The sequence below is a fragment of the Rhagoletis zephyria genome, unplaced genomic scaffold (assembly GCF_001687245.7).
Source record: "Rhagoletis zephyria isolate East Lansing unplaced genomic scaffold, Rhagoletis_zephyria_1.1 Rzeph_scaffold_00048, whole genome shotgun sequence".
Classification (NCBI taxonomy): Eukaryota; Metazoa; Arthropoda; class Insecta; order Diptera; family Tephritidae; genus Rhagoletis; species Rhagoletis zephyria.
Window position 1 is genome coordinate 603698 of NW_016157132.1, and position 13284 is coordinate 616981.

Here is a 13284-nt window from a genome sequence, read left to right on the forward strand (position 1 = left end):
TTTACGCTACTCGAAAATCAGCAGAAATGTTTGAAAATCTTTTAAATACTATAAAATATTTTCACATCCACGATGCTGATGTCAAAAGATTTTTGCACCTACCCGCATATCTGATATGGCCACTTATGTATACTAAAAATTTGTTTGAACGCCAAATGTGTACATAACGTGCGACACTATTTCAATTAGCAGTTGCTGCACTTGCGAATGGAAATAAAATTAGACACAGCCAACATACAGGACCGAGCGAGAAAAAAACAAAACCTGAGAGTTTAGAAGAGAAATGCAAGTCGGGAGTGGGTTAGAAACCGACGTGAACACGCGATCGCTACTTGACCCCGCCGCTGCGCATCGCCGAGTGGTGTGTAGCGGTATCAATGCTCACTACACTACTGACGTTCATTAAAGCTAGAACTAAAACTAACTGCAACGGGTAGGTGCTCATTGACGATGAAGTCGTCCACGGTCATAATAATGCTGATGAAGCTGTGCCGGACATCATTCGTGAGTGGTTTTCAATGTGCCTTATTTGTCATTTGTCAATATTTGTCAATCTGTTCTGTCCGTGAACGCGAACGCTTTAGCGCACTAGCGTTATTGCGAAATGCATACAAAGCATGCGCTTTCGCACTCGCTCTTAAAACATAGTACTCTCGGCTAGATATATACATACATATGTAAGTACTAAATATATGGGTGCGCACAGTGATGCAAGTACGCATGCGCGGTGTAGAATTTTTGAAGACGAGGCAATTTAGAGTTTTAGCTACAAATAAACTAGTTGAAAATAAAAAGTAGTAAAAAATATGCTGAGCAGTGTAAAAAGTGAAGGTCCCAAAGGTGCTAATACATTTCTCGTTTTAATAATAAGACAAGTCGTGACTGCTTTGCTGACGTAAATCAAATTTAAAGTACACACCTACCGGTCTCACAACTCTACATAATTAAATGTTTTATTAATACATACACACGCGCAATTTTAAATATTTTTATATTTTTTTTTAGATGCATACATCTGCCTGGAGAAATGTACAAGTATATAATGCGTACGCATATATATCGTCGTTTGAAGTACAAAACTGCGTATCAACAAAATGTAAAACCGCGTATGCGAAGTTTCATAAATTATTTCCTAGAGAGTAAAAACACTCATATTTTAAAATGGTTCTCTTTTTTTTATAAAGCAATCGCATTTCTGGCTGGTACACTCTAAAAAATCAGCTTAAAAATGCGACTATAAATCGAGTATTTTCAATTATACGGGTAAAATCAAACAGCAGATGTGTATTTTGTAGCTTGTACACACCTTCGTAGTAAATTTACGCACACCACAGTAATTTCGCGAATAATAAGGTAGGAAATCAGTAACCTACCTTTTAGGTAGGAAATCTATAAAAATTTTTTAGAGTGTATATTCCAGCACGAATGGATAAGGATTGAGCCGAGAGCTTGTGTGAGCAAATCCTATTTTTGGCAGCAAATATCAGTCACTCGGTTTTTCAGAATGACGATACGCGGAACAAATATTGCTAACGAAGCGATATATGAAAGCGCATCTGATAAATTATATGAATATAGAATAAATTACATTAACCCTTAATGTTTTTTTACACTTTATGTTATTTGAAACCACTGCTATAGTTGGTCTAGTGAAATAAAAATCTCCACCACTCTTTTTGGTACAAGTATGCGCGACTTTTCTTTGATGAAGATCTCACGCGGCCCTACTCATTAGTTCTACCTTTCTGAAAAAAATAAAACAAAATTTTATTAATTTATTTTGCTCTGCCGTTAATATTGAAAATACTAATCAGTTTTGAGTTCGTTGGACATTTCTGAATAAGAATAGCTTTATTCCGGTTAATTTATCACAGTTTTCAAAAATGGCTTTTTCGCGTACTTTCATACTATTTTTGCTTCTCAAGTCCTGTACTTTATTAAGCTATGAAATAGTTGGTCAAATTAAGTATCGGTCATATCAATGTCACCCTATTTCAAATTGATTTGCTTTCCATTTATTTTTATTTACTTATTTTTAAGAATTTTCAATCAAAATGCCAGCTCATTTAAAACTTTCCAGAATACTAAAAAAAGTCAAAAAAATTTTTGTCCAAATTTCAAACTTTTTCCTCACAAATGTTGGAATTTGTTTGTGTATATTGAGTCAATTTTAGGCTATAAAGCGCAAGATTCAAGTGGCTAGAAATTACCGTTAATTATTTAGAATTGTTTCTGTCGATTGTGTTGCGGGTTTCTTTCATATAAAAATAAACGATTAGATTAAAATTTAACGCTCTACAAAACTGTAAACTCAAAAAGTTCCAACACTTCTGAGAAAAATGTTTGAATTTTTTTTGTTTTCTGAAAGCTTTAAACTTCGTTTTATATTTTGATAATTCATTTGACTTATTACATAATTTCTTTTAAACATTTTAAACAGGTGGCAACCCGCCTTCAACACCCGGAAATATTCCTAGTGTTCAAACTAGAGATTTCTTGACTCTCTTTCGTTTGACATCGATATTTTGATATTTCATAAAATTTGAGTATAAGTTAACTAAATTCAACATTGCAAGGAGGTGGCAACTCTCTATAAAATATTTTAAAACTAATACCTTACGAGAACTCTTTGGTTTGGCACCCATATGTTGCTACATATATCTCTTACCTAATTACTTTAAATCAAGTTGAATTTTAATTTTTTAAACAGGTTGCAACCCTCCTGTAGTTAAGTTAACCCTCTAGTAGGCCAATTTTTTAATGAGTTGAAAAATTCAGGAATGGGTGATTTTAGCTCGAGAAATCCAAAACTGATGTCCATTTCGATCTGTGGCAGTAACTTATTCCTACAGGGGAGAAAATCCAAGGCCGTCTGGAGACGGGCTCGCCGATATACTTACACATATTTTCAGCTTTCTCTTACACAATGTTAACCTACGAACCGGCGATGCCGTCTGCAGACGGCCAAAAATGCAAAACTGGGGTTTTAGATGCCGGCAAGCCGGTCTGTAGACGGTCTGTGTTCGAAAGCAATCTTCTCCATTTCGAATGGTGACATAATTATAAAACTTATATTAAAATACGGTGCTTTTAACAACGAAATCCACCGAATTTTTTTATATCAAAAAATTTCCAAAAGAAAAAATTTCTTTCATTACGAAACTACTAAATAGCAAGAAATAATTAATTTTAACCGTGTTTTCAAAATCTGTAATTCAACTGCCGATTAAAATAAAACGGATTGACATAACGGATTAAAATTTACTTCGCCGTAAGGGTACGATTTTTGTCTAAAGATCGTGCCTTACGAATATAGAAAAAAATTGTTATAGGTGCACTAAAAAGGTGTTTAGTTAACGACCGTCTGGAGGCGGTTGTGCCTACTAGAGGGTTAAGAAACAAACCTTTTCGATAACATTTTGGATGGTTTCCATTTTGTAAAAATTTCATTACTTTTTTAATAATTATAGTAGAGTAAATTTTTTATAAGGTAATACCGTATTGCACATCTGCGGTCCAAGCCTTTTAATTTGTCACCCCTTTTTTGAAAATCGAGCGAACGGTGCAGATCTATACTTATGTCGATATGCAACATATATGTATGTAATACTTCTTTATTCGCAGTAAACTAATTTCTCAATTTCGGACAGCGCCAGCTCTTACTGCCAATATAAGAGTATTACATACATACATGATATGCAAACTCAGCCCCAACATAATAATGGCGCGTTAATTATGGTCGTTACCATAACAGTTAACAGTTACTTTGAGGCACAATGGCTGCATCCAACTTTTAAGATTTGATCACCACAGTGCTGCAGCGCCATGATCACGATTTCTTTGTTTCGTTTTAGCTTAAGACCGATGGCCTCGTCTTATCTCGTTCTCTTTTACGTTGGCTTTGGATTGGTGCTTAATTATTTCGACAAATAAAAATCGATTACGGAGGAAATTTCGTTAGCCAAAAATAAACGTGTTGAGTGTATGCATATACATACGTATGCATACATATGTACGTATATTCATATGGATGTATGTATGTAAATGGAAGTATTTTTTGTGTGAAACAAATACCCATGCACAACGATGTACGTATGTACGTACATATGTATGTATACGTTCTCTTTATTTACCTATCCGGTCCAGCACCAGCACTCAACGTCGTTAGACCCAAAATAACTTCTTTACTCAGTTGGCGTTTCGTTTTTAAACCACACTTTTCTTTTCGCGCTTAAATTTATTATGAGATCGCTTATTCTGCGTTTTCTGTTAATTTTTGTTTTTCGATTTGTTTATTTTTTTCTGCTTCTTTTCTTTTTTAATTCAATTTAAACACACGTATTGTTGTTTGCACAACATTTTGACGGTTATTTTAACGATGTGAGCACAAAAAATTCACTTTAACTTGCCAACAACACAGTAACAATGCGCTGGAGCAATCGGCCATAATATATATAAGTAGATATGTATATAGCAGTGACATTAGCCATATGTATTAACAAAGCCGTGAGCAACAATAACAACTATGAAGGTGCAGCAGCAAAGACTGAGGCTGTGTGTGACAAGAGCATTCATTCATATTTATTAGTACATATCTACCATCTTATACCATATTAGTGCTAAGATACTATATTCACGTTCCAGTGATAATGAAATGCGCGCCCTTTTCATTTCCCTTCCTTTTTATACCTTTCATGAGCATAAAATGGTATTATCACTTTGGTCCGTTTGTTTGTAAGTACCAGAATAAAAAGAGATAGACCCATTAAAATGGATACTGATATGATCAGAACGTCGAGCTGAGTCGATTTAGCCATGTCCGTCTGTCCGTCTGTCTGTTTGTATGCAATCTAGTCTCTCAGATTTCAAGGTATCCGGATGAAATTTGGTAGTCTGGTGTATTTTTATATTGTGTTAATCATTATTCGGAACCGGGAAAATCGGACCACTATGACATATAGCTCCCATATAACGGATTGTTCAGATATGAGATTTTTCGTTATAACTCCTCCATTTATGCAGCTAGGAACATGAAATTTCGCACCGTTTTCACTCATTATCAACAGAGTACTTACAGTGAAAATAACAAAGATCGGGTCACTTTTACATATATCTCCCACACAACTGATTGATCAGATATGAGAATTTTCGTTATGACTCCTCCATTTATGCTGCTGGGAACACGAAATTTCGCACTATTTTCACACATAATCAACAGAAAGTTTAGATTAAAATGAACAAAGATCGGGTGACTATAACATATATGTATCTTCCATACATCTGATTGTTCATATATGGGATTTTACTGTAAAACTCCTTTATTTGAACAGCTAAAACCGATAAATTTCGTAAGATATTTTATAAATAATAATACAAAGTCTACTGAGAAAATCGTCAAAATCTATGCTGTATAAGCTTTATCTCCTATAGCACTGATTGTTCAGTTACCAATTTGTGCGATATATCTCCTTTATGTAGGAAGCTAAACCCATTAAATTGTGTTACCGGTTTACATACCGATCACATAGCGGTGCAAATCATTTAGATTGGTGCTATATAAAGTAAATCTTCCATACCTCTGATTGTTTAGATACGATGTTTTATATATGCAACTCCTTTGTCGATGTATTTAAAAATTGTTTCAAAAGCACGTTTTCAAAAGCACAATTTTTTCCATGAAATGTCACGAAAATGTTAAAGTAAAATTTTCTGATGTTCATGAAAGGTATGAAGCCTCCGGCATAGCCAAAGACAGCGCTGCTCTTAGTTGTTTTTTTTTACTCATTTCTTTTCTGAATTTTTTACTTTTCCTGTCTGAAATTAACAAGACGAAGTTATGTACATTTTTGGGTTAATTGTGTGCTAAATAGTCATCATCTTTGGTTATAAATACTTTCATTTGTTGAGTACACAAAGACACGGTAATGGATGTGATTTTGGGATAATGCCTAAGAGTAAATGTAATACATATGTAACAAGCCCTCTATATGTAAAATTTATTGTAAATACATATGCTAGTATGAAAATGTATGTGTGTACATGGGTCTAGTATAAATTACCATATACATATAAACATGCATATTAAACTGGAAACAAGGCAAAGAGCCTGCAAATGGTTGAATTATTGAAAATTGAAGCGTTGAATCATAACTGCAATTAAGGATATACTTATTGAGCATTTTCAATTAAATTTTTTTAGCTAAGGAGCTTTTTATATGCAATCGAAATAAGTGCTGAAGTTAAGGCGAGATTAAAAAAAAAAATATGAAGTTATTAAAAAGCAAAAGATATACACCCAAATTCATAAAAAATCAGGCAGAACTTAACTGCTTTATAAATCTAAAATTTATATGAAAATGTCACTTTATAGCGCTCTTTAATACTACTTTATATTTTATGAATAAGGCCATTAGAATCAGGCGACCACTCGGTAACTTGTACAGCAATGGATAATGCAGAGAATACAAATACATTTTTGTATGGGCGTACACAGGCACAGGCTGGGAGGGGCGCAAGCACTTCAACTTCGAACTTCAATTCTAATGTAAGACTTTAAAATTACCGTTAATTTCTTCATGATCCAATAATCGGATCTAAGCCAAATTAACATGGGACCACCTTTGAGGTACCAACTTTCCTCTTAAAAAAAATAATTATAGAAATCGGTTACTGTGACCCGAAGTTTTGCATTAACATACATAAAAAAAATATTCCGCCGAATTGAAAACCTTCTCTCTTTTTGAAGTCGGTTAAAAATGTAGAAGTACCGTTAATTTCTTCATGATCGGATCTAAACCAAATTATTATGGGACCTCCCTGAGGCACCACATTTGCAATAGAAAAAGAATTATCGAAATCGGTTAATGTGGACCCAAATTATGCGGTTACATATGTACATAAAAAAAAAACTATTCCGAATTCCGTTTTTGAATTCGGATAAAAAGAGAAAAATTAATGAGGTAAATTATTATTAACAATTTTTAATAGCCATATTTTAACATTTCTAATAAAATTTACATTACGAAAAATCTCCTCCATATAAAAGTAATTGTCGAGCATACTCTGTATGGGAGAATTTGCACTTTAACCTACTAAAATGTAATGGGCTATAAAATTTTTGGATGTAATTGTTAAAGTTTGATTAATTTACATATATTTTGTACGAAGTTTGAAATGCGGATTTATGTGGTGCTGGTGATGTAATGTGCTAAACTTTTCTAAAAAAAAAATTATGATCATTAAATAGACAAAATAAAAAATGACAAAACTGGTGAAAATGTCACTTAATTTAATCAGCTGACCACAATGGCATATACCTTTTTGTACATATGTATATGAAAATTCCATTTCAATCGAATTATGCTTCAAACAAAAATTGGTTTCTTTAACTTTTTGAATTCGGTTGGCTTGCTTGATAGGAACGGAATGGTAAAAGGGTAACGGAATGTCAAAAAAGTTACTAAAACAATGCTTTCTCTTTCCTTTTATCGATTGAAACTATAGGGAAATAACACCCATTTCATCAGCTGTAGGCAAGAAACTCGACTTCTATAGATTCCCCTGTTGTAAACAACCTCGACAGCGCTCTTCAGTCCCGAGCTAAAAAAAGTTGTATGAATATTGGAGAAATCAAATTTCGGTCACAACATTGTTGGTGCATTGAAAATCTAGACCAAAACTATATATTTGTGAGGATGAAGACTTCAATGTGACTGCTGCGGTTTTATCCGATTTACGAATTTTACCGCGCCATTTATATTGGGTACTAATCGATCTGATTGGCTTGATCTACATACATGATACTTAAAGTTTACACTATACACAATTTTTTTACGTAAAAAAAATAAAAAAAATGCTATAATAAAAAAAAAAATCAAAAAGAAAAATTTTTACTTAATTTGTTTTCTTTTTTTACGACGGAAGAAATACATTTTTTCATTAAGTTTCGTGAAAAGGTTTCCAAGATACACTTTAAAGAAAGTTATATATGATGTTTTCTTAAAATTTAGGTTAGGTTAGGTTAGAGCGGCTGACACATGTACTGGAAAAGCCCGTTGTTGTACCACTGACCGAAGCCATTTGTTTCTTTCACTCCCTTAGTAATTGAACCGCCGAGTGCATTTTATATAACACAAAAAGTCGAGAACGTTCGCCGAGTACAAATCGGCTAAATAATCTAGAAAGTACTCGTTGAAGAATTGGTTGCGCATGTTGGCCAGGGCGGGACAATGGCAGAGATAGGGTTCGATGGTCTCTACCTCTTCTTCGTCTCTGCAACTGCGACAGAAATCATTCTTAAAATTTAAGTCCCGTATAAATAGGCAACCCTACGTGATATCGGCAAAATACGCTGCATGTATATTCATGTCACCTAGACCTTCAATCTCTTCAACTTTTATCCAAATCCTTAGAGGTCGCGCACAGAGGTGGCCGCGGTGACATGAAATGGAAAACCGAAAAAGGTTTCGTTTGTAAAAATCATGTTAAATTTTTTTCAGTGTACATATCGCTCATTTATTGCAAGAGTGTCATAATAAAAAATAAAAAAAAAAAGTATACAGAAGTGGCCTCCACCACTTCTATGTTGCTGAAAAATTTCATAGCTGTATCGATTAAACAAAAAGAAAATTTTTCTTCAAAGCCGCTTTTCCGAGTTTTTGATTTTTTTTGGATTATGACGCTCTTACAGTAAATAAACGATATGTTTAGCAAAGTTAAAAAAAAAAATTTAAAAGGCTCAATATAATTGTTGAAGAAAATTAAAAAAGTTTAGCTGCGATGATCCTGTACGCAAACTACATAAAATTGAAATTTCTTTTATGTATTGGAAACATCCAAGGAAACCAGAATTCGTGTTAAAATTTTTCTGAATAAACTTCAGTTCTATACCCCATTTCAATACAATTTCGATCACGTATGTTATTTTTCTGAATAAAATCTGTAAAGTTGTCAAAAAGCAAAATTGCTCTCAGAGAAGGAGAGAATAACCGAAAAGTACGAGAACTTTTTTCAGGTGTAAACTGGTGAAATTGTCAATATACCGCGGACGCCATTTTTTGTTTACATAGCTGTTTTTTTATCATTTGGCGATCTGCTAAATACATTAGCAAAATAACAAAGATACTTCAAAAATTTATATTTCTTCGCCACGGTGGAAATGCACACGTACCTACTTTTGTTTTTGCTTATTCAACTTTCAATTCGTTTTGACAACATTGAGCTGCTGATGGTTTGACGCTTTACTAGATTTTACCAGCAAAAATTCTTCGGGTAAAATCTTGCAACTTCTAACAAAGAGAGGACTGATTTTACTCTCTAATTTTTCCCTTACTTTGCCAGAGAATTCTTGCAATTTCTTGCGAGTTAGGGAACGCAACCTTGAATTGAGTAATAGGCGTGGCAGCTGTTAATCTTTACAATCTTGCAGATAGACTCCTTCCAAAACTGAATTTCGAGTAAATCGGATAATAGGTAACTAATATTCACGTATGGAAGAATTTCGGGATCCTCGCAAAGCTTATATAGCTATGTAGAGTGACGTTGAGCTCTCAAGCCGTTGGAGGTCGAAAGATGTTTTACAAAAGGCGACACTCTGCCTTTCGACCTTTTCAATCTGATTTTGAAACGCCTAATACATGCGCCCAATCTGAAGTGGAGCTGTTGAGTGGCATCAAAGTGGTGCCGAGAGATGATACTTGCACTCTGAACCTTCGCCCTTCTCTTTTCTAGGTAAAACAAAATCAGAATTTATATGTAATTCCTTTCCAGTCTCCTATACAGATATTTTCGGTTGTATAAATCATTGTAAATTGTAAAATTAATTACCTTATGTATGCATGCCTATATGTATGTATGTATATACGTTGAGCCCTTTTTATTAAAAAATGTGGATATTTTTAAATTGCTGTTCATTTCAGAATCCTAATTGCTTAATGCATAGTTGTTATCTCTGCACTTACTCAATGGCTTTTGCTTAATTAGCTCATTTGCGCAGTTTCTTATCTATAAGATAAAAAAAAAAAATTATAACAGATGAATCACTGTAAACAAAGTAGAGTAATAATAATGAGCTTTTGAAATCCTAAATGCATATGGAAGGAAAGGCTAAAAACTAGTAACTAATATTTGTGTTTTATAGTTTCGGATTTAAATTTTTCTATGGCATTGGAATGCCATCCAGCTTCAGGTCCACATTTGAGCATTCACACATAAGTTCCTTAATCGTAGATTAGGATTTACATATCTTATGCAGAGGGAGAAAGTGGTGTTTCATAGATAGAATAACTTTACTAATTTAATTTAAAATTTTGTAAATCAAGTTTTCTCCTACCCAAAATTTTCGCTAATAATTTATCTAGTACCAAGTATGTGGGTACGCAAAATTAGCTATTAAATACCTTGAAAGGCATCCAAAAGTAATTTCGTTCGGCTCCATTGTACGTAGCTTTTGAAATATTCCGACCCACCCACCACAACAACGCCCAGTTATGTAGTATGTAGCTGCCTTGTGGTTGCACATGCTGAATCATTAATTTAATCTAAAACTTCATGTTTAAGTTTGGTTTATTGGAGCAACGCCAAATGCAACTGTGCCCCAGCATGTCTATGCTTCGCCTACTTGCTACTTGCTACTTGCTACCACTTTTGCTTTCCCCTCAAATCACGTCAGCTACACAGCCAACTCGAGCGAAACTGCATTCGCCCGCACTTTGTTGTACAGAGCAGAGCAAGTGAGCGTAGCAGACCGACCGACCAACCAACCAACCGCCAGCAGCACCACTCGCATTGTGCAAATATTTTATGCAAATGCCAGCAGCAGCCAGCATCCTCGTTGTCAGCAACACAAAGTCGCCCAACACATGTCGTCCTACCCCCCTGATGTGATGCCCAATCGGCCATCGTACTGCTTCGCTGCTGTTCCATTTACACTAAAATGAAATTAATTTGTGCTTATTATATGAAACTAGTAGGACGCATGTGTTCACACACATACACCCCGTGCACGCATATTTAGTTGAGGAAGCTGCAAAATGGATAGGTTTTGTAGGTGAATCATGTGCATTGCGGCAGTGCATGCATAAGTGCACAAAATTTCCATTATCCATTATCATTTAGAATATGATTGCTACATAGCACGGTGCGGAAGTTTTGGAAATGTGCAACAATTTCCGCCAACCACTGCAGCTGTCGCTATATAAATATATATTCGTAGCTTAGTGAGCTAGGCAGCCGGGCAGCCAACATCATTAAAACTGTGGAAGTAGCCAGGTGCACTCGTAGTGGTTGCATTATTTTAGTGGTTACTGCGTGCGCTCTTAAGTACACAGTCCATATACTGCTTTGCTATAACGATCGGAAGAACTTAGTATCCGAATCATTAATTGGTGTAACCGAGAATGTGAAGAGGTAGTCTTTAATTCATGAAGCACTTTCGTCTGCATTCGAGTGGTGCATCATATTGGCTGTCCTGAGAGATGCCAACGTTTTCTTCAGGTAGTTTGCTTTTGATGTTTTTTTCATGTATACTTATTACTGTCCTTCGATGGTTGACGGAAGAGTAGATTTACCACCACGCTCATTTCCTCTGTATGATGTTAAAAATCCAAAATCGAATTTAACTTTTATAATAGGTACAAAGGGGGTTGCACCTCAAAAACATTCTAAATATTCAAAGCAAAGATTTCTTAACACCGATCAGATCTGATGACATAGACAAAAAATGGTTTCGCGTATTATTTAGAGTGTCCTAGACCAGGAGTTCTTAAACTTTGAAGATGATGGAACCCTTACGAAACCCCTTTTATTTTATGGAATCCCACATAAAATTACTAAATATCAAAGGCATTGCAATTTAAATATGAATGAACAATTTTACTAGAAATAGTATACATACTTTAAATTTTAATGCGAAAAATTATTTTTAGCAACTTCGTGATAAATCGTCTTAACACTAACCCAAAACTCTTTAAGAGACTCAGATTCAAATGTGTGTTTCAATGTCGAAGTACTCTGAAAATCTATGAATGCTTTGTAAATGGTTTTTATACCAAACCGATATTACTACTACCACCCGAAAAATAATCTGACAAAGATTTCAGATGATTTACCAAGTGCCCAGTAATGACATTTCACATTTAATTGGCAATTCATCGTATTCCTTGTAGAAAATTGTATATAACCCTTTTGTTACAGTGGCCATACCGGTTAGAAAAAAAATCGCAAGATCAACTTTTCTTTCTGTGTGCCACTCAAACCGACCGCCATGCCAATTCATACCAAAATTAAGTTCGCGAAACCCCGGTGAGCTTTAGGAAGCTCTGTCCTAGACCATCCGCTCACCCCCTCTTAAATGGAGGTAAATGTTTTTTATTGAAAAATGCAAAAATTCTATCTTTTCTATATTTTGGTGGCAATACCGACTTCGGGTCGACCTTCGATCTTCAAACTCGTCCTGTGCTTCGAAAATGGGCGAAAATGTTTTTATTGGAAAACGGAAAAATATAAATCACCAAGTCGGGGATGCTCTATCTTTTGATCGTATTACCAACATCCGGTTTCGCCCGGATGAGGGTCGAACTGACTAGGACAAATGTTTTCGTTTTCAATAAAAACATTTCCCTCCATTTTAGAGGGGATGGACGGTGGTCTAGGATACCTTGTATAAACCAATTTACTAGCTTTAGTGAAGATCAGGATGGAGTCTTATACTTTCTGCTCCATTTGTTAATATATTTCAATGTCTTCCAGAGTATTTCACTCATACAATTTAGATGTCTAAGGGAATGGTTAAATCATCAGCATACCATATCAACGAGCACACAGAATCTTATTCCTAAACCAAAGCACAAGAAGAAAATCGAGACTTGTGTTTGAATTTCGAAAATTCTATACTGTGGAAAATTCGAAGAAAACCTAAATAATTTGAAAATAAACAAAAATATATTTAAAATGTATGTACATAGGAAAATGTTTGTTTAAATGAGGAAATTTTTTTCTTGAAAGGTATTCAATAAATTAAGAAATTTTTCTTCATCCTGCGCAATGTTTTCTGTATGAATATGTATGACCCAGATGTAATCAAAAATCTGCGAAACCTGAGAAAAAAAATTGCTCGGTTTCGTTTTCGGCGCTTTTAATTTTATACACTTTATATATAGGGACCCGTGATTTTTTAGTCCCGCGCCCGAGTTTTCTCTCGACGGCAGTGGCGGATCCAGCGGGTGGGGTTTGGGTGTTAAACTACGTGTCAGTCAGTGGCGGACCCATATTATACATACATATGCG